This window comes from Balaenoptera musculus, chromosome 12 (genome assembly GCF_009873245.2).
Source record: "Balaenoptera musculus isolate JJ_BM4_2016_0621 chromosome 12, mBalMus1.pri.v3, whole genome shotgun sequence".
NCBI lineage: Eukaryota > Metazoa > Chordata > Mammalia > Artiodactyla > Balaenopteridae > Balaenoptera > Balaenoptera musculus.
The window spans coordinates 30,118,140-30,140,213 of record NC_045796.1 but is presented as its reverse complement, the minus strand read 5'-3'; positions in this window follow the sequence as shown (position 1 = coordinate 30,140,213).

Below are 22,074 nucleotides of genomic sequence, written 5' to 3'. Positions count from 1 at the left end.
ATGGCATACATTTAAAAAAATATCTCTGAAGGTGAATCAAAGATTGTCATGAGGGCCAATCTCTACCCGCAGCTTTCTTATTTTCTATCCATGACACAAGAGTTAAACAAAATGTTTGAATGGAACATTTAATAACAAAAGACATTTATGATGTTTACTTAATGTTTTGGACCATTAAGCATCAGTGACATGAGTTATTGTATGTAATATCTGGCCAGCAATCTTTTGACCAGGCTGTGTTTTACTACTCTTGGAGCTGCCAGCATCCCAATTTGAAAAAAAATCTGTGGTCAAATCCTGGTTTTCTCAGAGGACTTTGGATTTGAAAATATCTCCTGTTGCCAGAAAGTACCTTTTGAAGTTTACATTAAGATGGATGTTTATTTATTTTTTCTCTATAACAATGACAGTGGTTGAGATAAACTGTTTAATTCTAAATAGAAAACACATCTGCTGTGTCTGCATTGTTTGTGGCTGCTGGAGGGGTGACAATTTAAACCAAGTAGCACACATGACATTTTAAGTGAGATGTTGTGTGAGGGCTCACAGCTGCTGTCGCTGTCCTCTCCTGCTCAGCTGGGTCCAGTGGGGCCGCCCGGCCAAGTCAAAGCCCCCATTAGGGAACCCACTACGACTAGACGTCCAGGGATGTCTTCTGTTTTCCCTCATCCTCAAAAACTGGGAGAGTGGGAAACTAAGATTTACAAACCAACATTTTCCCTAGTTATACTTACCTGTTGATTAGTAAAAACAAATTTAGAATATTTTTTTAAACTTCTTCTCCACCCCAAATCATATTGACTTTTGTCTGAGAATGTATGAAATCTATAGATTAATTTAAGGAATGGATATCTTTGTAATATCTATTTCTTCTATGTACTTTTCACATGCTTTATAAAAGTTTCAAAAATTTCTTCATATAGTCTTCCGTATTTCTTGTTACCTATATGCTTAGGTATTCTGAAATTTTTTTGACATTTTATTTATTTATTTATTTATTTATTTTAAATTTTTATTTATTTATTTATTTTTGGCTGTGCTGGGTCTTCGGTTCGCGCGAGGGCTTTCTCTAGTTGCGGCAAGTGGGGGCCACTCTTCATCGCGGTGCGGGGACCGCTCTTCATCGCGGTGCGCGGGCCTCTCACTATCGCGGCCCCTCCCGTTGCGGGGCACAGGCTCCAGACGCGCAGGCTCAGTAATTGTGGCTCACGGGCCCAGCTGCTCCGTGGCATGTGGGATCTTCCCAGACCAGGGCTCGAACCCGTGTCCCCTGCATTAGCAGGCAGATTCTCAACCACTGCGCCACCAGGGAAGCCCCTTTTTTTGACATTTTAAATGAGATCTTGCCTATTTGTTACACATCACAGTTTTCTGTTGTTTATATGAGGGAAAGTTAATGGTTTTTACATTAGTATTATAACCTGTATTCCTAAGGATTTTTAAAATTATTTCTAATAGGTTTTCAGTTCATGCTCTATAAATATTTTTTGTAATTTATGATAATGTTGCTTTCTCTCTTGTAATTATTATACTCTGTATATAGTTCTCTTGCCCAAGTGAATTATCGAGCACTTCCAAAACAATATTAAATGATGATTCCAAGAATGGGCATCTTTTTCTTTTTCCTGATTTAGTAGAGATTTTCACCATTAAGTCTGATGCTAGTTTTGGTTCAGTTTACTTATTTCTCTTATTCAATCCATAAAAAATTTAGCATGTATTTATAAAAGATAAGGATATTTATTTTATTTTTTATTGAAGTATAGTTGCTGTATAATATTATGTAAATTATAGGTGAACAATATAGTGATTCACAATTTTTCATGTTATACTCCATTTATAGTTATTATAAAATATCTGCTGTGTTGTATAATATATCCTTGTAGCTTATTTTATACCTAATAGTTTGCACCTCTTAATCTCCTCCCCCTATCTAACCCCTCCCTCCTTCCCTCTCCCCCCTGGTAACCACTAGTTTGTTCTCTCTATCTGTGAGTCTGCTTCATTTTTGTTATACTCACTAGTTGTATATTTTAGATTCCACATATAAGTGACATCATACAGTATTTGTCTTTCTGTCTGATTTATTTCACTTAGCATAATGTCCTCCTAGTCCATCCATGTTGCTGCAAATGGCAAAATTTCATTCTTTTTTATGTCTGAGTAGTATTCCATTGTATACCTATACCACATCTTCTTTATTCATTCATCTATTGATGGACACTTAGGTTGCTTTCATATCTTGGCAATTGTAAATAATGCTGCTATGAACATTGGGGTGCATATATCTTTTCAAATTAGCGTTTTTGTTTTTTTCCGAATATATACCCAGGTGTGGAATTGCTGGGTCATATGCTAGTTCTATTTTTAGCTTTTTGAGAAAACTCCACACTGTTTTCCACAATGACCGCACCGATTTACATTCTTACCAACAACGCACAAGGGTTCCTTTTTCTCCATATCCTCACCAACATTTGTTACTTGTGGTCTTTTTGATGATACTCATTCTGACAGGTGTGAGGTGGTATCTCACCATGATTTTGATTTACATTTCTCTGATGATTAGTGATGTTGAGCATCTTTCCATGCCATCTCTATGTCATTTCTTGAAAAATGTCTATTCAGGGAAAAGATACATGCACCCCAACGTTCATACAATCATTATTTACAATAGCCTAGATGTGGTAGCAACCTAAGTATCCGTCAACAGTTGAATGCATAAAGAAGATATGTCATATATCTATATATATATATACACATACAATGGAATATTAGTCATAAAAAAGAATGAAATTTTGCCATTTGAAACTACGTGGATGGACCTGAAGGATATTATGCTTAGTGGAATAGGTCAGACAGAGAAGGACATACTGTATGTTAGCACTTAAATGTTCAATATAAAAAATAAAACAAACAAATGAATATAACGAAACAGAAACAGACTCACAGATACAGAGAACAAACTAGTGGTTACCAGTGGGGGAGGGGCAAGATAGGAGTAAGGGGTTAAGAGATACAAACTACTATGTACAATATAAATAAGCAGTAAAGATATATTGTACAGCACTGGGAAATATAGCCATTATTGTGTAATAACTTAAATGGTGTATAGTCCATAAAAATATTGAATCGCTATATTGTATACCTGAAACTAATGTAATACTGTAAATCAACTATACTTTAATAAAAAGAAAAAGATGTTTTTGGTGTAGTAATACGACTCTGAAAACCAGAATGGCAGTAGACTTCCTATCATTTTTGCTCCTCTCTGAACATCTCTCTTTATCTGCACTCCAACGTATAGAAGATAACTCAGTAACTCCCAATTTCAAAACCCTCATTTAATTCATATCCTGAGAAAAAGCAATCATCACTGTAACACAATTGCAAATTTCCTGGAAAGGCAGATTGTGCAGATTCCCCGGCCCACGCTGGGAAACGTGTATACCTATGTCTAATTCATTGTAGCCAGAGGAACAGGGACACATCCAAAAATGTGACTGTGGGAAGCCTACCCCATGACTGCAGAGAGGCTTTCTTAGAGAAAGTGATCAATGTGAGCTAGGCAAAGAGCTCAAATCATATATTCTACAATTTCTAATACATTTTGTCAATGTTTTTAATAGAAAAATCTTTAAAATTACTTAAAATGCCAATGTTTAAACAAATACATTTAAATAAATTTTGGTAAACTAACCCTGACATTATGTTTGCTACAAATGAAAAGCCGGGCAGGGTCCGTTCATTAATCCATCCCTTTGAGAACATGGTCTTACTTTCAACTCATTACAAATATCCTTGGAGACAAGAGAGTTTCGCAAACATCCCTTTCCTCTTCCCCTATGGTCCTTTTTGATCCATAAGAAACTTTTTCCTTTTGTAACAGGGAAGAGCTAAATCGGACTCCATGTTCGATCTGTTTCTTCTACTTTAACCTTTGCTTTTCGTTGCTTTTGTTATTATAATCATACATCATGGCCTGCCTCAGGGAACCCTGCCCCTCTGCCTGAATGTTAAACTAAAGTGTCTCTGTTCAGCTCACAGGGAGACAATTTGACCACGCCCACCTGTGGATCGCTGCAAGGAAGAAGAAATTAACACATCCCCTCTCTGAGGCTGGCCATTCCAGGGGATATTTGCAAAGCTTATGGCCTTTTTACTTTACTTCCTCATCTCCTCCCCCTCTCTGTACTGTAAAAGAAACTGGTATCCAAACCCTAATAAGATGGTTTTTCAGAGACACTAGACTGCCATCTTCTCGGTCTGCCGAGTTTCCGAATAAGTTCTATTCTTTGCCTCAACACCTCGTCTCTGATTCATTGGCCTGCTCAGCGGCGAGCAGAGCGAGCTTGGACTCGGTAAAACTTTTAGCACCAGAATTCTTCTCCCTATTGGATTTTTCTCTCTTTTCTATTTCTTTTTTACTCAGGATTCCAGCCCCATTCTGCCATAAGCCTCTGCATCCAGCAGGCACCTTCCGTTTCTCATGGATTCTTAAGTACTGGTACTCACAGGTCCTGTTATCTCGGGTCCTTACTAATTTTCAGAGGGCAGCACATGGAAGACAAGCTAAGCACTCTCTTCTCCTGATGCTGATTGTCTCAGAGAAGCTTACTCTGTTATTTCTCAAAGATCCCTCTGCAATTACAAGAGCTGCTGAGAAAGACAGTAGGAGTAAACCATCCAGTCACAGTGATTTACAAAAGTTAATGCAGTTTTCATTCTGAAACATGAACAGATGTGTTAAAAGATACAGAAAAAGCTGTCCCATCTTGCCCTCATATCACCATTATCTTATTAAAAAAACTGTGATGGGAAATTTTTTAATTCAGTTGTCATCAGCGCTAATTTGTTTTAACCAAAATACCTACACCCTTAGGAGATTAGCAAAGTGGTAGTTGAATAAGCATTGGATTAAAAGATAAGGTCTGAGTCTGGGAACTTGATACTAAGTTACATGACTTAAGAAATTCTCTCTCAGCCTCAGTTCACTTTTCTTACTTTTCTGTACCCTGTGCCTAATAATACCTGCCCTACTTAAATTGCAAGGATACTGTAAAGATCAGTCAACAAATTTTATGATACAATATTTTTCAATTTATAAAACATTTTGCTTTCTTTGGTTACAGGTGCCTATTCTTGGTCATCTTTGTACTCCATCAGGACCCAGTCAAGTGTCTTAACCATAGTTTGGTCTTGATTAATGTTAAGTAACAAATTAAATAATCTTTGACCCTATCATCCCTTTCTATTGTCTTGTCCAGCATGTTAAACCTTTGTAGACTCCTATTCTTATATCACTTCGTATCTGCTCCATGGTTACTAATTGCTTTCATGTAAGTTCATTTACTTTAATCTCTCTATTCTTTTGAGCAATATCAACCATACATCTATTACCTTGGACACTCAGTGGAAGGAGAAAACTCTAGTAACTTATGTCTCTATATAAGGGCACTAATACAAAGCAACTGCAAATTGAGAGAGAGATTTTAGAATGCTAGATAGGTAGAGAATTGATATAGCCTCAACATGGATGAAACCTTTAAGAGAGAGTCTGGTGTTTATAAGAATAAAATCATGGTATCGTTAATGTTGTACATTTTGTTACCAAAAAAGCTATTACATGCTATAATCAGTTTACCCATTTATCAATACATGCTACCCACCATACGATGTTCCTTAAAATATGCTCCAATTCACTCTGTTTTGTAATCCCCAACAGTAGGGTACTCTCAGCTCAATTTCTCTTTATCCAAGGCTCCGTGATCTCCCAACCCTTCATCAAAACAACAGATTGAATTATTTCATTCAAATAGTTATAGCTTTCCTAGTAATAAGATGATATATGTTTAGCTGAAGTATTCCATTCATGATTCATGAAGAAAAACATACATGAATATTTTAGGTATTTGAACTTATAAATTAAATTTGTTAATTCATTTGACAACTATTTATATGTGTCAGTCCCTATAAAAGATCCTGGGAATAAAGATATTAATGACATACAGTCCCTGCTTTCAAAGAGTTCAAACTCAAGTTCTGGGAATGACCATCACCTTGATCAGCATTCTGTGTAATGGTATGGCAAAAGTTAATTGATCTAACTACATTTAAGATACTTGAAATTTAGAAATAACTTTTGAAATAATTTACTTTCTCTTTACTACCTACCAAACATGCAAGATGCTTACAGGAATTATCTTATTTAATACCAACAATAATCTTGTGAGATAAGTATTATTGTCTTCTCACAGCTATTTCACCCAGTGTCAGCTAGTTAGTAGCAGAATCAGTTTTTGAACCCTGATTTTTGTGGCTTTAAAACTGGGGCTGTTAATTTCTATTTTACCCCATCTCTGAGAAAGAAGACCAATTTTTCTTAAGGTCACCTCATGATTGGAGCTGACATACGTATCTTTAGCTTTCAACATCTCTTCATTGGAAAGACTGGGATGATCTCAGAGCAATCTATAGTTGGAGAGGAACTTTATTATAAACCCTGGGGTGGGCAACATCTAATCAGTAAAGGGCAGAGCATAACAGAAGTTTATTTAGAATAAGGAAAAATATCTTTAAAATTTTACTTTGGGAAAGCCCTAGGTTATAAAATATTGCTTTGTCATACTGCCACAAACATAAACAATAAAGGAAAACATTGATAAGATCTGAAGAGGCACAAATCCAAACATCTAAGACATGTAAATGTTAAAAACAATCCATAAATAGAACTAAAATGCAAAGGGAAAACCAAGAAAACATGGCAACATATAAAACAACCAAATATTATTAATATGTAAAAAGTATGTTTTCAAAATAAGAAAAAAACAAGTCAAAAACTAAACAAAGAATAATAGTAAGAAATTACAAAAGAAAAATGTGAAATAACAATAAATATTTGGTGAAAAAAACCTTGTATCATTTAGCTAAGAAGGAAATGGAAATTAAGACAAAAGTGTTTGGAAAACTGATGATACTTATAGTTTACAAAAGTATTAGAGAAATGGGCAGTCTCACTGCTGTAGAAAACAAAATTTGTAAAAGATTCCTGGAAAGTCATTTAGTAATATTGCATTAATACCTTTAAGATGACAGTTCTAGGAATTTATCTTAAAGCAATTAATAAAGATGAACTTAACAATTTAGCTACAAAATGATTAAGTGTGGCATTATTATAAAAGTAAGAAAGCAAGTGGAAATGTCCAGAAAGAGAGGGACTGGTTCAATAATACATAAAGTATGGTGCATTCCGATGAAAGAATACTTAAGCAGCAATTTTAAATGAGCCTGTTTTGTTTAAAATGTGAAAAGCTGTTTACAATAAATTAAACAAAAAAAAACAGGTCACAAAGAAAGCATGTCTGGTTTTATCACAGATGTGTGTCTTTGTGCATGCGTGTGTGCCTCTATTGGAAAGGTCAGTCACCAAAGCCACAGTTGAGCCTATTTATGGGTGATGGTATTATAAGCACTTTAATTTTTGTCTTTTTGCTTTGATAAAAACAATGAATGTATCTTTCTTTTAGAATTTTTGTCATGTAAGGAATTTTTAAAATAAGCTACCCTATGATCTACTGTGCAGAAACTTGATATTGTCTATGAAACAGCCTCCCTTGTTCAGTTTTTACTCTCTCTGTTGAAATTTCACAACATCCCCATTTGTGTTACGGCAGGCATTGGTCAAGTTATTAGTCAGCATTTATTATGTGAGAACTGTATACTTGACTTTAAACAAAACATAAAGATGCAAAGGGAGCTGAAAGTAAATAAGAGGCCTGAGAGCTGTGGTGCTGATGGCCCTATGGCAGAAGCTCTTCTAATGGGCTGGGATCAGTGGCATATTTACTGCATGGCCTCCTGACAAATGGGTTTGGACAGCCCTGAGAGGCCTCTTAGACCCCAGTTGGCAAGCAGGAGCAAGGAGAGACGAGTAGGTGGTGAGGGAATTTAAGGCCACAGCCTGTATCCCCATAAGAAAACTGGATTCGGGGTCACATACAAGGTGGCAGCTGTTGTAAGCTGCTGAAACGATGGCTTATTTACCTATCAGTACAGCATTTTCTATTTCAGTCCGTACATTCATAAATGCTAGAAACTACCTTGGAAATAGAGAGAGAAAAGGCTCTTATCAATGAGAGCTTAATATTTCCAACAGAATGAAATCTGATCTTGGCTCTAGGGTTTACTCTAATTAGAGATTTCTTCCAGGAATGATAGAAAGCACAGCGGCTGGAGAATAAAACAAGAAATGCAGATTGAAGGCTATTCGAAATCTAGGTCCCCACCCAGGTAATAACAAGTATGTTGTTTTCACTCCTATTTCCTGTTTAGACCTATCCACCTTCTTAATCTCTCTCCCTAGATCTCTCCTGCCCTTTACACACACAAGACCGACAAAACCCATGACTCTATATCAGCAGTTCATGAAGTGTGGTCTCTGGTCCCCTGACATCAGCGGCTTCTGGGAATTTACTAGAAATGCAGATTCTCAGGGCCAACCCCAGCCATACTAAGTCAGGATTACTGGAATTGCAGTCCAGCCATCGGTGTTTTGATAAGTCCTCCCAAGTAATTCTGAAGCACCCTCAAGCTTATGAACCACTGGTCTAAATGATGCAACATTCAAAGGTCTCTAGGTAAAAGTAAAAAAAGTTCCAAAGGGGAAAGGTGGGGGAGGGGATAAATTAGGAGTTTGGGATTAACATATAACATTACTATATATAAATAAATAATCAACAAGGACCTACTGTATAGCACAGGGAACTCTACTCAATATTCTGTAATAACCTATCTGGGAAAAGAATTTGAAAAAGAATGAATATACATGTATGTGTAACTGAATCACTTTGCTGTACACCTGAAACTAACACAATATTGTAAATCAACTATGCTCTAATATAAAATAAAAATTAAATTTTAAAAAGTCAATTATAAAATCTAAAAATCGATGCAGAAAAATTGATGCATCACCAAAAATATAATTAGATTTTAAAAAATTTTGGAGGGGGATTTTATTTCTGAGTTCAACATTTTTTTTCAAATTAATGAGTGTCATATTTAATAAAACATAAATTTAGGTTTATGTATGTATACACATACCACATAATTAAAAGTATTCAAAATTATCTCCTCCTTGGAACCGTCTCCAAGCGCCTCTGTTGAATTCACCCAAATGCAACAGGTGTAGTCCCTGAATACGAAGTTTTCATTATCTAAGTCTTTGCTTAACCACTCAGGTAATTTCTAGTCTTTTCAACCCAATTAATGACTAGCTCTTTCCTTTCATGTTAACCACTTTGCTCAGCATCCCTCATTCTCCTCTCCAATGAGTTTGGAGGTACTTTGTCATCTCCAGCAAGACTCCCTTGCTCTCACCTCTATGTCTTTATGAATACCAATTTCTCACCTCCTTTGAATTAAAAAATAAAGAATTTCTTTAGAGAGGGCAGACAGCAGAAGCAAGAAAAACTACAATCCTGAAGCTGGTGGGACAAAAATCACAGAAAGATAGACAAGATGAAAAGGCAGAGGGCTATCTACCAGATGAAGGAACAAGATAAAGCCCCAGAAAAACAACTAAATGAAGAGGAGATAGGCAAACTTCCAGAAAAAGAATTCAGAATAATGATAGTGAAGTTGGTCCAGGACCTCGGGAAAAGATGGAGGCAAAGATTGAGAAGATGCAAGAAACGTTTAACAAAGATCTAGAAGAATTAAAGAACAAACAAACAGAGATGAACCACACAATAACTGAAATGAAAACTACAACTAGAAAGATTCAATAGCAGAATAACTGAGGCAGAAGAACGGATAAGTGACCTGGAAGACAGAATGGTGGAATTCACTCACTGCTGCGGAACAGAATAAAGAAAAAAGAATGAAAAGAAATGAAGACAGCCTAAGAGACCCTGGGACAACATTAAATGCAACAACATTTGCATTATAGGGGTCTCAAAAGGAAAAGAGAAGAGAAAGGACCAGAGAAAATATTTGAAGAGATTATAGTTGAAAACTAACCCTAACATGGGAAAGGAATAGCCACCCCAAGTCCAGGAAGTGCAGAGAGTCCCATACAGGATAAACAAAGGGAGAAACACGCCGAGACACATAGTAATCAAACTGGCAAAAATAAAAGACAAAGAAAATTATTGAAAGCAGACAAGGAAAAAATGGTAAATAATATACAAGGGAACTCCCATAAGATTAACAGCTGATTTCTCAGCAGAAACTCTACAAGCCAGAAGGGAGTGGCATGATATACTTAAAGTGATGCAAGGGAAGAACTACAACCAAGATTACTCTACCGGCAAGGATCTCATTCAGATTCAAGGGAGAAATCAAAAGTTTTACAGACAAGCAAAAGCTCAAAGAATTCAGCACCACCCCAAACCAGCTCTGCAACAAAATGCTAAAGGAATTTCTCTAAGTGGGGAAACACAAGAGAAGAAAAAGACCTACAAACACAAACCCAAAACAAGTAAGAAAATGGTCATAGAAGCATACATATCGATAATTACCTTAAATGTGAATGGATTAAATGCTCCAACCAAAAGACCAGGCTTGCTGAATGGATACAAAAACAAGACCCATATATAAGCTGTCTACAAGAGACCCACTTCGGACCTAGGGACACATTCAGACTGAAAGTCAGGGGATGGAAAAAGATATTCCATGCAAATGGAAATCAAAAGAAAGCTGAAGTAGCAGTACTTCATATCAGATAAATTAGGACTTTAAAATAAAGAATGTTACAAGAGACAAGGAAGGACACTGCATAATGATCAAGGGATCAATCCAAGTAGAAGATATAACAATTATAAATATATATGCACCCACATAGGTTCACCTTAATACCTAAGGCACTGCTAACACCTATAAAAGAGGAAATCGACATTAACACAATAATAGTGGGGACCTTACAAACACCTCCACTTACACCAATGGACAGATCATCCGACAGAAAATTAGCAAGAAAACACAAGCTTTAAATGACACAATAGACCAGGTAGATTTAATTGATATTTATAGGACATTCCATCCAAAACCAGCAGATTACACTTTCTTCTCAAGTGCACACGGAACATTCTCCAGGATAGATCACATCTTGGCTCACAAATCAAGCCTCAGTAAATTTAAGAAAATTGAAATCATATCAAGCATCTTTTCTGACCACAATGCTATGAGATTAGAAATCAATTAGAGGGAAAAAAACATAAAAAACACAACCACGTGGAGGCTAAACAATACATTACTAAACAACCAAGAGATCACTGAAGAAATCAAAGAGGAAATCAAAAAATACCTAGAGACAAATGACAATGAAAACACGACGATCCAAAACCTAGGGGATGCAGCAAAAGCAGTGCTAAGAAGGAAGTTTATAGTTATACAAGCCTATCTCAAGAAACAAGAAAAATCTCAAATAAACAATCCAAGCTTACACCTAAAGGAACTAGAGAAAGAAGAACAAACAAAACCCAAAGTTAGCAGAAGGAAAGAAATCATAAAGATCAGAGCAGAAATAAATGAAATAGAAACAAAGAAAACAATAGCAAAGGTCAATAAAACTAAAAGCTGATTCTTTGAGAAGATAAACAAAATTGATAAACCATTAGCCAGACTCATCAAGAAAAAGAGGGAGAGGACTCAAATCAATACAATTAGAAAGGAAAAAGGAGAAGTTACAACAGACACTGCAGAAATACAAAGCGTCATACGAGACAACTACAAGCAACTCTATGCCAATAAAATGGACAACCTGGAACAAATGGACAAATTCTAAGAAAGGTATAACCTTCCAAGACTGAACCAGGAAGAAATAGCAAACATGAGCAGACCAATCACAAATAATGAAATTGAAACTCTGATAAAAATCTTCCAACAAACAAAAGTCCAGGACCAGATGGCTTCACAGGTGAATTCTATCACACATTTAGAGAAGAGGTAACACCCATCCTTCTCAAACTCTTCCAAAAATTGCAGAGGAAGGAACACTCCCAAACTCATTCTATGAGGCCACCATTACCCTGATACCAAAACCAGACAAAGATACTACAGAAAAAGAATATTACAGACCAATATCACTGATGAATATAGATGCAAAAATCCTCAACAAAATACTAGCAAACAAAATCCTACAACACATTAAAAGGATCATACACCATGATCAAGTGGGATTTATCCCAGGAATGCAAGGGTTCTTCAATACATGCAAATCAATCAATGTGATACACCATATAAACAAATTGAAGGATAAAAACCATGTGCTCATCTCAGTAGATGCAAAAAAAGCTTTTGAGAAAATTCAACACCAATTTATGATAAAAACTCTCCAGAAAGTAGGCATAGAGGGAACCTGCCTCAACATAATAAAGGCCATATACTACAAACCCACAGCCAAAATCATTCTCAATGGTGAAAAACTGAAAGCATTTCCTCTAAGATCAGGAACAAGACAAGGATGTCCACTCTTGCCACTATTATTCAACATAGTTTTGGAAGTCCTAGCCACAGCAATCAGAGAAGAAAAAGAAATAGAAGGTATACAGATTGGAAAAGAAGAAATAAAACTGTCACTGTTTGCAGATGACATGATACTATACATAGAGAATCCTAAAGATGCTACCAGAAAACTGCTAGAGCTAATCAATGAATTTGGTAAAGTAGCAGGATACAAAATTAATGCACAGAAATCTCTTGCATTCCTATACACTAATGATGAAAAATCTGAAGGAGAAATTAAGGAAACACTCCCATTTACCATTGCAACAAATAGAATAAAATACCTAGAAATTAACCTACCTAGGGAGACAAAAGACCTGTATGCAGAAAACTATAAGACACTGTTGAAAGAAATTAAAGGTGAGATGGAGAGATATACTATGTTCTTGGATTGTTGGAAGAATCAATATTGTGAAAATAACTATACTACCCAAAGCAATCTACAGATTCAATGCAATCCCTATCAAATTACCAATGTCATTTTTCACAGAACTAGAACAAAAAATCTTAAAACTTGTATGGAGACACAAAGGACCCCGAATAGCCAAAGCAGTCTTGAGGGACAAAAACGGAGCTGGAGGAATCAGACTCCCTGACTTCAGACTATACTATAAAGCTACAGTAATCAAGACAATATGGTACTGGCACAAAAACAGAAATATAGATCAATGGAACAGGATAGAAAGCCCAGAGATAAACCCACGCACCTATGGTCAACTAATCTATGACAAAGGAGGCAAGGATATACAATTGAGAAAAGACAGTCTCTTCAATAAGTGGTGCTGGGAAAACTGGACAGCTACATGTAGAAGAATGAAATTAGAACAGTCCTTAACATCATACACAAAAATAAACTCAAAATGGATTAGAGACCTAAATGTAAGACCAGACACTATCAAACTCTTAGAGAGAAACGTAGGAAGAACACTCTTTGACATAAATCACAGCAAGATCTTTTTTGATCCACCTCCTAGACTAATGGAAATAAAAACAAAAATAAGCAAATGGGACCTAATGAAACTTAAAAGCTTTTGCAAAGAAAAGGAAACTACAAACAAGAAGAAAAGACAACCTAGAATGGGAGAAAATATTTGCAAACGAATCAACGGACAAAGGATTAATCTCCAAAATATATAAACAGCTCATGCAGCTCAATATTAAAAAACAAACAACCCAATCAAAAAATAGGCAGAAGACCTAAACAGACATTTCTCCAAAAAGGACATACAGAGGGCCAAGAAGCACATGAAAAGCTGCTCAACTTCACTAATTATTAGAGAAATGCAAATCAAAACTACAATGAGGTATCACCTCACACCAGTTAGAATGGGCATCATCAGAAGGTCTACAAACAACAAATGCTGGAGAGGGTGTGGAGAAAAGGGAACCCTCTTGCACTGTTGGTGGGAATGTAAATTGATACAGCCACTATGGAGAATAGTATGAACATTCCTTAGAAAACTAAAAATAGAATTGTCATATGACCCAGAAATCCCACTACTGGGCATATACCCAGAGAAAACCAAAATTCAAAAATACACATGCACCCCAATGTTCATTGCAGCACTATTTACAATAGCCAGGTCATGGAAGCAACCTAAATGCCCATCGACAGACAAATGGATAAAGAAGATGTGGTACATATATACAATGGAATATTACTGAGCCATAAAAAGGAACAAAATTGGGTCATTTGTAGAGACGTGGATGGATCTAGAGACTGTCATACAGAGTGAAGTTAGAAAGAGAAAACCAAATATCGTATATTAACGCATATATGTGGAACCTAGAAAAATGGTACAGATGAAAGGGTTTGCAGGGCAGAAATAGAGACACATATGTAGAGAACAAACATATGGACACCAAGGGGGGAAAGCGGCAGGGTGATGGGGGTGATGGTGTGATGAATTGGGAGATTGGGATTGACATGTATACACTGATGTGTATAAAATGGATGATTAATAAGAACCTGCTGTAAAAATAAATAAATTAAATTAAATTAAAAAAAAGAAAAGAAAGAATTTCTTTAGAGAGCCTTAGATTGTTTTCATTTACCTCTGACCTTAGGTAAGCAGAACATCTGAGCTATAAGTGCATTCTTCTATGCCATGTTCTCATGGAGATGGCTGGGGTCAGCTGCTGTGCTATTCTTGAGGCAAGGGATCTTGGCTAAGGCTGATAACCCCATGCTGGAACCCTACCTCCTAACATGGACCCTAACCCACTACCCCCCTCCACTGCAACCCTCTCCTTCCTCCATGCTCCCTCTTCTGCAAGCCCAGTGAGGTTTTCTGATGCTCTTGGGCTTTTGGAAATACAAACCAGAAAGTGTTTCTGTCTTGTACTTGTCACAGGCCAACACTTGAGCTAGCTATCTGCTTAAGTGATAAGAAAAGATAGGGACAAGGTAGAAAAAATTCAAAATATTATCTTTCCCCATGAATATGAGACAGCTTTTGCTGAGAAATATACTTGTGTCATATCTGATAACACAAAATTTTCCCTTCAAGTATTTGGATACAGACAGGGGGGTTATTTATTCTACTTGAGATAGATATATGAGGCTCCTAGATGGCATTATAGAAAAATTTCCCTATTTGTACTTGGCCTCAGTCCTACATTTTGAAAAGATAAGAAGCATCTCCCAGAGAAATACATGTAAGAATTCATTGTCGTAATCTTTTTGCATTTCTGACATTGAAAGATAAGGAAAATAGAGTGAACACTTGAAACAACTGAGATTAAACTTTACTCTTCAAATTCACAAGGAACTTTTCTTGGAATAAGTGATAATTGTGGCTAAGGGACCATATGATCTGAGGTAGGCATTGGCATGTGTAAGAGAAAACAATATAGAATAAGAAAGGCTTATCCAGAAAGTGAGCAGGATTGCAGCTTTTGCTGTACACCCGCCACTGGGGTGAAGTGGAGAAGCACATGCTTTATCTTTTTACCCTAATTTCTAATTTTGAAAGTATTTTTTTTCAAAGTACATTTATGTTCATGTCTCTGTACTCTTCATAAACCAATATTACACCATTTCTTTATGGGAATCACTTCTGTGGCATGGCTTTGGGAAAGGTCTTAGAAGCTCTATACCTATGACTTTTCAACACATAGGTGGTTAGCAGATTGACTCATGGGCCCATTCCTTCTTTTTTTAGCTTTAGAACTGTTTATTGCTGTTCATTTTAAAATCTGGATTGAATTCTTTGTCTCTCTGTCTGATTTTTTTCTTTGGCCTGAGTCAGTTTCTTTCCAGGATTCTCAATTACATTTGGAATGAGAGACTTCTCTTACCATTACCTACCGGCTTCCTATGTTAGGCAGCAGATGTTCTGATTTCTTTTGTTTTTGTTTTTATTTTTGTTTTCTCCTGAAGTGTGGAAAAGATGAAAGAAGTATATAATCACAGAATTTTAAAGCTGAAAGAAGCAACCCAATCCATAGCTTTTTTTTTTTTCCATTTACAGATGCTGAGGCCCAGATTAGGTAATTTATTGAAAATTAAATATCTTGTAATGATAAAGTTGAGAATGGAAAGAAGATTATCTGCATTCTAGTCTTTTTGAAAAATAATCCTAAGGGGAACATCTATCTTGTTTACAATTATATCACCAGGGTCTAGTACTGGGCATGTATGGGACAAAAGAGAGGTATCATAAATATTCATAGAATGAATTAATGAGTGAATGTCCAAGTCTGTAAGCCCAAACTGCCAAGATGATTTCAGAAATGATCTAGAAAAAATCTCTAAAGAAAAAAATAGACACTCTGTGGTGGTCCCAGACCTATTTCTGATCAAAGGTATTTCCAAGATGGTGAAGTATGGAGGGATATATACCATCCTAACGCTAATCAAAAGAAAGCAGGAGAAGCTATAATAATTTCAGACAGAGCAGACTCCAGATCAAGGAAATTTACCAGGGATAAAGAGGGGCATCACATAATGATAGAGGGGTCAATTCTCCAAAAAGCCATAACAATCTGACGCATTTAACAGAGCATCAATAAGGTGCTCCTTCCTCAGGACCTATGGGCACAACCTCTGCTTTAATATTATTGCAAATAATTAATACATCATCTTTGGTCTTTCATAATTGAAACATATTTATATATTATTCATATTTTAAGCTGTTAGGTGGAAGGGGCTCTATTCTCTTTTAATTTTGATTCTTCCCCTAGCTATTGATAATTGTGTCCTGCACACATGTTGAGAGCTGAATAACTATCATTGGTTTGCTGAAGTCCCATGTACCCTTTCTAAGTTACTGACATCTATAACCAGAACCTGCCTGATTACAGGACTGTAAAGCAGTGACAGTTCTGAGCCATGCCTCCCCAGCACAAGCTTGCCTCCTAAGCAGGGTTTCTATTCTTGTGCAGACTTGCCACCAGTTTTGGTTAGGACACTTAACCTCTCTGCACCCCATTTCATCATTTCTTAGACACAAATGATAATGATATCTACCTCATAGGCTTGTTGTTGCTTTGAGAATAAAATGTAGATATAAATGTAAGTATAGATAGATGTTATCAATAAAAGTAAATTTCTTTTCCTTTCCACAGTTCCAGACTATAATTCAGAATCCTACGAGGATTGACCAGAGACAGGAGGACAGAAAACCAAGTTAAGAAATGCAATCGAGATTTCAATAATATGGATATATTGGTCTCACTGGCTGCTAGGTATAGAAGGTGAAGGAAGACACGAGGTTTATGTAGACTTGAAATTTTAACCAAAAATGGTAAAACATGTGGGACTTGGAAAAGACAGCAACTCAGTGCAGACTTGCCCAGGAAATGCCAGTTCATTTGCACAATAACTCCTCATCCTCATCTTAAAAATCTTGGGAGCAGCTGTGCATTTTCTCTTTGTTTCCAAAAATCAGTCCAGCTCCCTCTTGACCCACTGTGCAGTTTGGCAGTTTGCTTCACATTCTGCTCGTACCCTTGGTGCAGAAAGAGTCTGTCTGTGGAGATGGCAGGAAGGAACTCCCACCCCAAGGCTACTGCTGGAAAAGCCTGCCGAGACATCACCAACTGCTTTGCCCCGCTCCTCCCGTTCATCAGCTTTCTCTTTTTGGCATTCTCCTGACTCTCTAAGAGATTCTTCACCTCTGTTTCTCTCATGTGATATTGAAGCAATTATGTTTAACTATCTTTTTTTCTTCCTGTTTCTGTTCCTATACACTCAATAAGTGTCGTGTTTTTGGCTCTGCTATTTAAACTCATCTGGGCTCTTCCACAGTTTAGAAAGTGGAATGAGTACTTTCACTTCAGAGATTAAGTCTGAGAAATGGCTATTTTTTTAAAAATGTGAATGTTCTGGGAAAAGTCCTTTTTTTCAGGTATTATACCAGAATCCTTTTGTTCTTACCAATTTCCACACTGGTCATGGGATTTCAGGCTGCTCCTATGTGATTGTTACGGATATTCCTATTCAATTATAACCCAATAATGGAACATAACAATGACTGGCTTCTACTACCTTGAACCAGGGAACTGAGAAGGCTTTGAGTCTTAATTTCTGAGTTAATTTGCAAATCAGTATAATAATCAAAGATTCTTCCAAAGGAATTGGATAAAAATGGAGTCATCCATCAGAATAATGTGGTCTCTGCCCACTTGGAAACTGATCAAATTAACTATTTAGAAAAAACAGAGGAGCATGGTGATCCTGTCATCATGATGAACGAAATTAGTTTGGGGATCTATCCATGTAAATTGCATGGGAAGTACACGTATATTATGTGTGTGTCTGAGCACATGTAGATGAGATTATATCCTTCATACTTAAATATGATATTACTCACACTTTGTGTGTCAAGATTCAGAGACACCAAAGTTTGAACAATGGTTTGCTAATATGAACTTCCTTTCAAACTACTTTCACATTTATAAGGAACAACTTATGTGTGTCTTCTGTCAAGCCGTTAAGCAACTGTTTATTCTAATATAAAACTGTGATCACACCTCTCAAAACTGTTCACTGGAATTTATTTTACACAAGGAAAAATTAAAGCTTGTCAACCTGTCATTAAAAAAACCCAAAACTTCATGTTATAGAGTTAGTTTCTCTTTCAAAGCTCATTGTAGTGGACGCAGCTGTTAGCTAATCTAATATTCATTCTCAACTGCTCTTCGTCCTGAGTGCTCTGCAGTAGAACGCAAAAAGCTAAACTGTCACTTTCCCAACCTCCCTTTGGGTTGCCATGTGTCCTAGGCTGCCATGTGACACAGTGCTTTCCAGACAGTTGCAAGCAGAATCAGTAAAGGAACTTCTGAAAAGTATTTTGTTCTTCTTAGGGCAAAGGAACAGATACACTAATGCCTTCCACTTTCCCCTCTTCCTTCAGTTTCCTGGTCTTAGCAAAGACAAGATGCTTAGTGTTTACAGCAGCCCATCCTGTGACCATGAGGAAAAGGGCATTAGAACTGGCCCTGACATAGTTGATATACTAGAACAAAACTTCCAAACTTACATGAGAAAAATGAACCCCCATTTATTTGGTTAATTTGGGCTCTCTATTATTGTTGCAGAATGGTAACCTAACTGACATACTCATTTTTTACCATTCTTCAACACACAAAAATTTACGCTCCAAGTAAATTATATTTTGCCAAGCATACTGTGGGTTTTCATGCCTTTGTATAGCCGTGCTGTTCCATCTTATCCACTATTTCCCTAGGGTGTCTAGTGTCATCTGGTAAAACTCAGCTTTGATATCACCTCTTCCAGGAAGTCTTCCTTGAGATACCTCAACACAAACTAATCACTCCCTTTCCTCTGGGCTCTCTCTTAATTTCGAAGATATCTTCATTTTTGAATTTCCCACATAGTATTGTCATTTAATTATTTATGTGCTTAGCATCATAAATAGACATGAAATAAAGTGCTGTGGAATGGCATGCAGTGCATTAACTATGGACAGGGATGGAGACTATAAAGACAAGTCTTCTAGTCAGCTAACAGGGAAGATCAAGCTTATAAATGACTCACCAGACTCTAAGATACAATAAGGTAAAGGTGGTCATAAAGCAAAAATGGGTATTATATGAGTTCAGCAAAAACGAAGAATTCATTCCAGCTGGCGGCAGGTCCTGCTTCTTTAGGATTATATTGAAGTGAGAAATAAAGGAAAGAAAATCAGCAGGTAAACAGAATTTGATGACTGGCTGGATGGAGAAAGACTGAGAAAGCACAGTTGCTCTTGGGAATCTAGTGGCCTAATTTGTGAAATAAGGAAATGTACTAAAGGATTACTAATGGCTCCTCTAACCATTAATCGAAAGCTCTTTGGTCAGTTGAATCAATTGATGTCATCAAATTGACACTATAATCAGAGTAATGCTCTTTTAATCTTGCTTCTTGTTTAGGCATAGTAAACTAAAGAAAGAAAAAGAAAGAAAAAAATAAAGACAGAAAGTGAAGAGAGGTTTAAAAGGTCACTAGTAAGAATGAAGGAAAAATAGAAAGAGAAAGAGACCTACATCTGAGACAAGTCTTAATGGAGGCAAGCATTTGGGACAGAATCCCACCCAGTGATCGTCTGGCATTCCATTCTCGTCACTTCTTCTACAGCTCTTCAAGGAATTGATTCTATAGCGTGATCCACTCCAGATGGTGTGAATGGGTTGTGATGGTGGTGTGGTATGAACATGCTGTGATATGATGACAATGATGATGATGATGATGATGACGACAATGACTATGGTGGTGATGGTAATGTTAATCATGATGAGGAGGAGAAAGAACATTCTAGCACTTCACATTCAATCTTCCACATTATTCCATTCCAAACCAATACCTTCCTAGTTAACTAGTCAAAACTAAGTTCTACCATCCCACCATTGGAAGCCAGGAATTTAACTGAGGCTGTCCATGAATCCTCTCCACCAGTATCTGTTCTAAAAGTTCTACCTCTTTCAGATAAAGTTTTCTGAAGAATCTACTAGAATTGGTTTCTGGAGTTGTGTCATATGGATGCCACTTGATCAGAGCATTATTGACATCCTAATCAATGGGTCCCCTGATATTCTATTGCTGGAGACACATCTTATTCAGAAATGATTGTATCATTTGCTTGTGACTAACTAGGAAATACAATGCTCCTTACGGACTAAACCTTTTGCAAGGGGGATAAAAGGATGCCATATTGTTTCCTTCCTTGACTTCTAGCAGCCATTGGCTTTCTAGCAGAAAGCTCTTTTCTCTGCCTGGGAATATCTGTTTCCTCTAATCTGAGGAACACCTACATTACTGGTAAGTTCGAGGAAGTTCTCCATAGAGAACTCTTCATCTCCATTCTCCCTCAGGAGTTTATCATTCTCTTACTCAATTTTAGCACTGATCAGACTATGCTATGTTTATTTATTTGCATATCTATCTTTTCCACAATATGGTAAGACCTTGATGCCAGGGTCTATGTTTGATTGATCTTTAAAGTTTAAAAGTCTGAAAAAGTATCTTGCACAAGCACTTGTTTAATGAAATAATGGCATTCATGTTACTAACACACTAACATTCTTTCAAGAAAAAAGCTAGAGAAATACCATTTACTTAAAGATTCCAGATTTCATGGATTGGATTATCTTTTAAGAATAAATGACCAAAGAGTAATGTATGAAATTAAAATATCACAAATCATTTTAGAGAGGTAATGAATTGTAATGGGAATTTAGCTCATCTATTAACAGCTCAGGTATGCACAAGTGGGCCCATTCTGTTGAAATGTATACCGTAGAAATTAAACTGTCTTCTTATCTTTTATGATTTTCCTTTTCTTTGCATTAGGCAAGATTTGTATTTGAAACTTAGATAGTATCTCCTTTGACCAGAGTTTTCAAATACCACCCATGAATTGTTTAGTAGCATATCAGGAGAGTGAACCCTTTTGCATGTCAAACATCAGATTGTAGAACACATACCCCATAAAGTTTCTATAGAACATAACTGTGCAACTTCATGAGGTTTTTTTCAGTTAGATATTATTAATTGTTGAAATTATTGTTACTGAAATAGTCCCAAAAGATTGCAATATGATTAGGACTAAAAGAACTAACATTTTAGCAAATATATTGGCTGCTTATGGAATAAACTGCTATTCCATGGCCAACTTTTTGTTGTAAACCATGTTATGCAATAAAATACAACTTCCCCCAAAATGGACATGGGCCTTCACTATCTTTTTGGATTAAATTATAGCATCTTTCAAATGATTTTTGCTATGTGTGCTACTTTATCTTCATCATGAAGAAAAAAATATTTGGATATAAGCTTTGGAGAAAATTACAGTCTCATCAGGACACAAATAAATTACGTATGGCTCATTAAAAACTGTCAGTTTAATCCAGATAACATTTATTTATTATTAGTTGTTTTAAAGGTTTATAGTTATTTTCCATATTATTTCATTGCACTTTACTTACCCTCATTTAAAATTTTTTTTCCATGTTGAACTGTCTAGTTTAATTTTTCTTTCCGTTACTTTTCTACTGAAAGTTAAATAGAAATATGCTGTCATTTTCCTCATATCATTATCATGTGCTGTACAATACTATTCTCTGAATTGC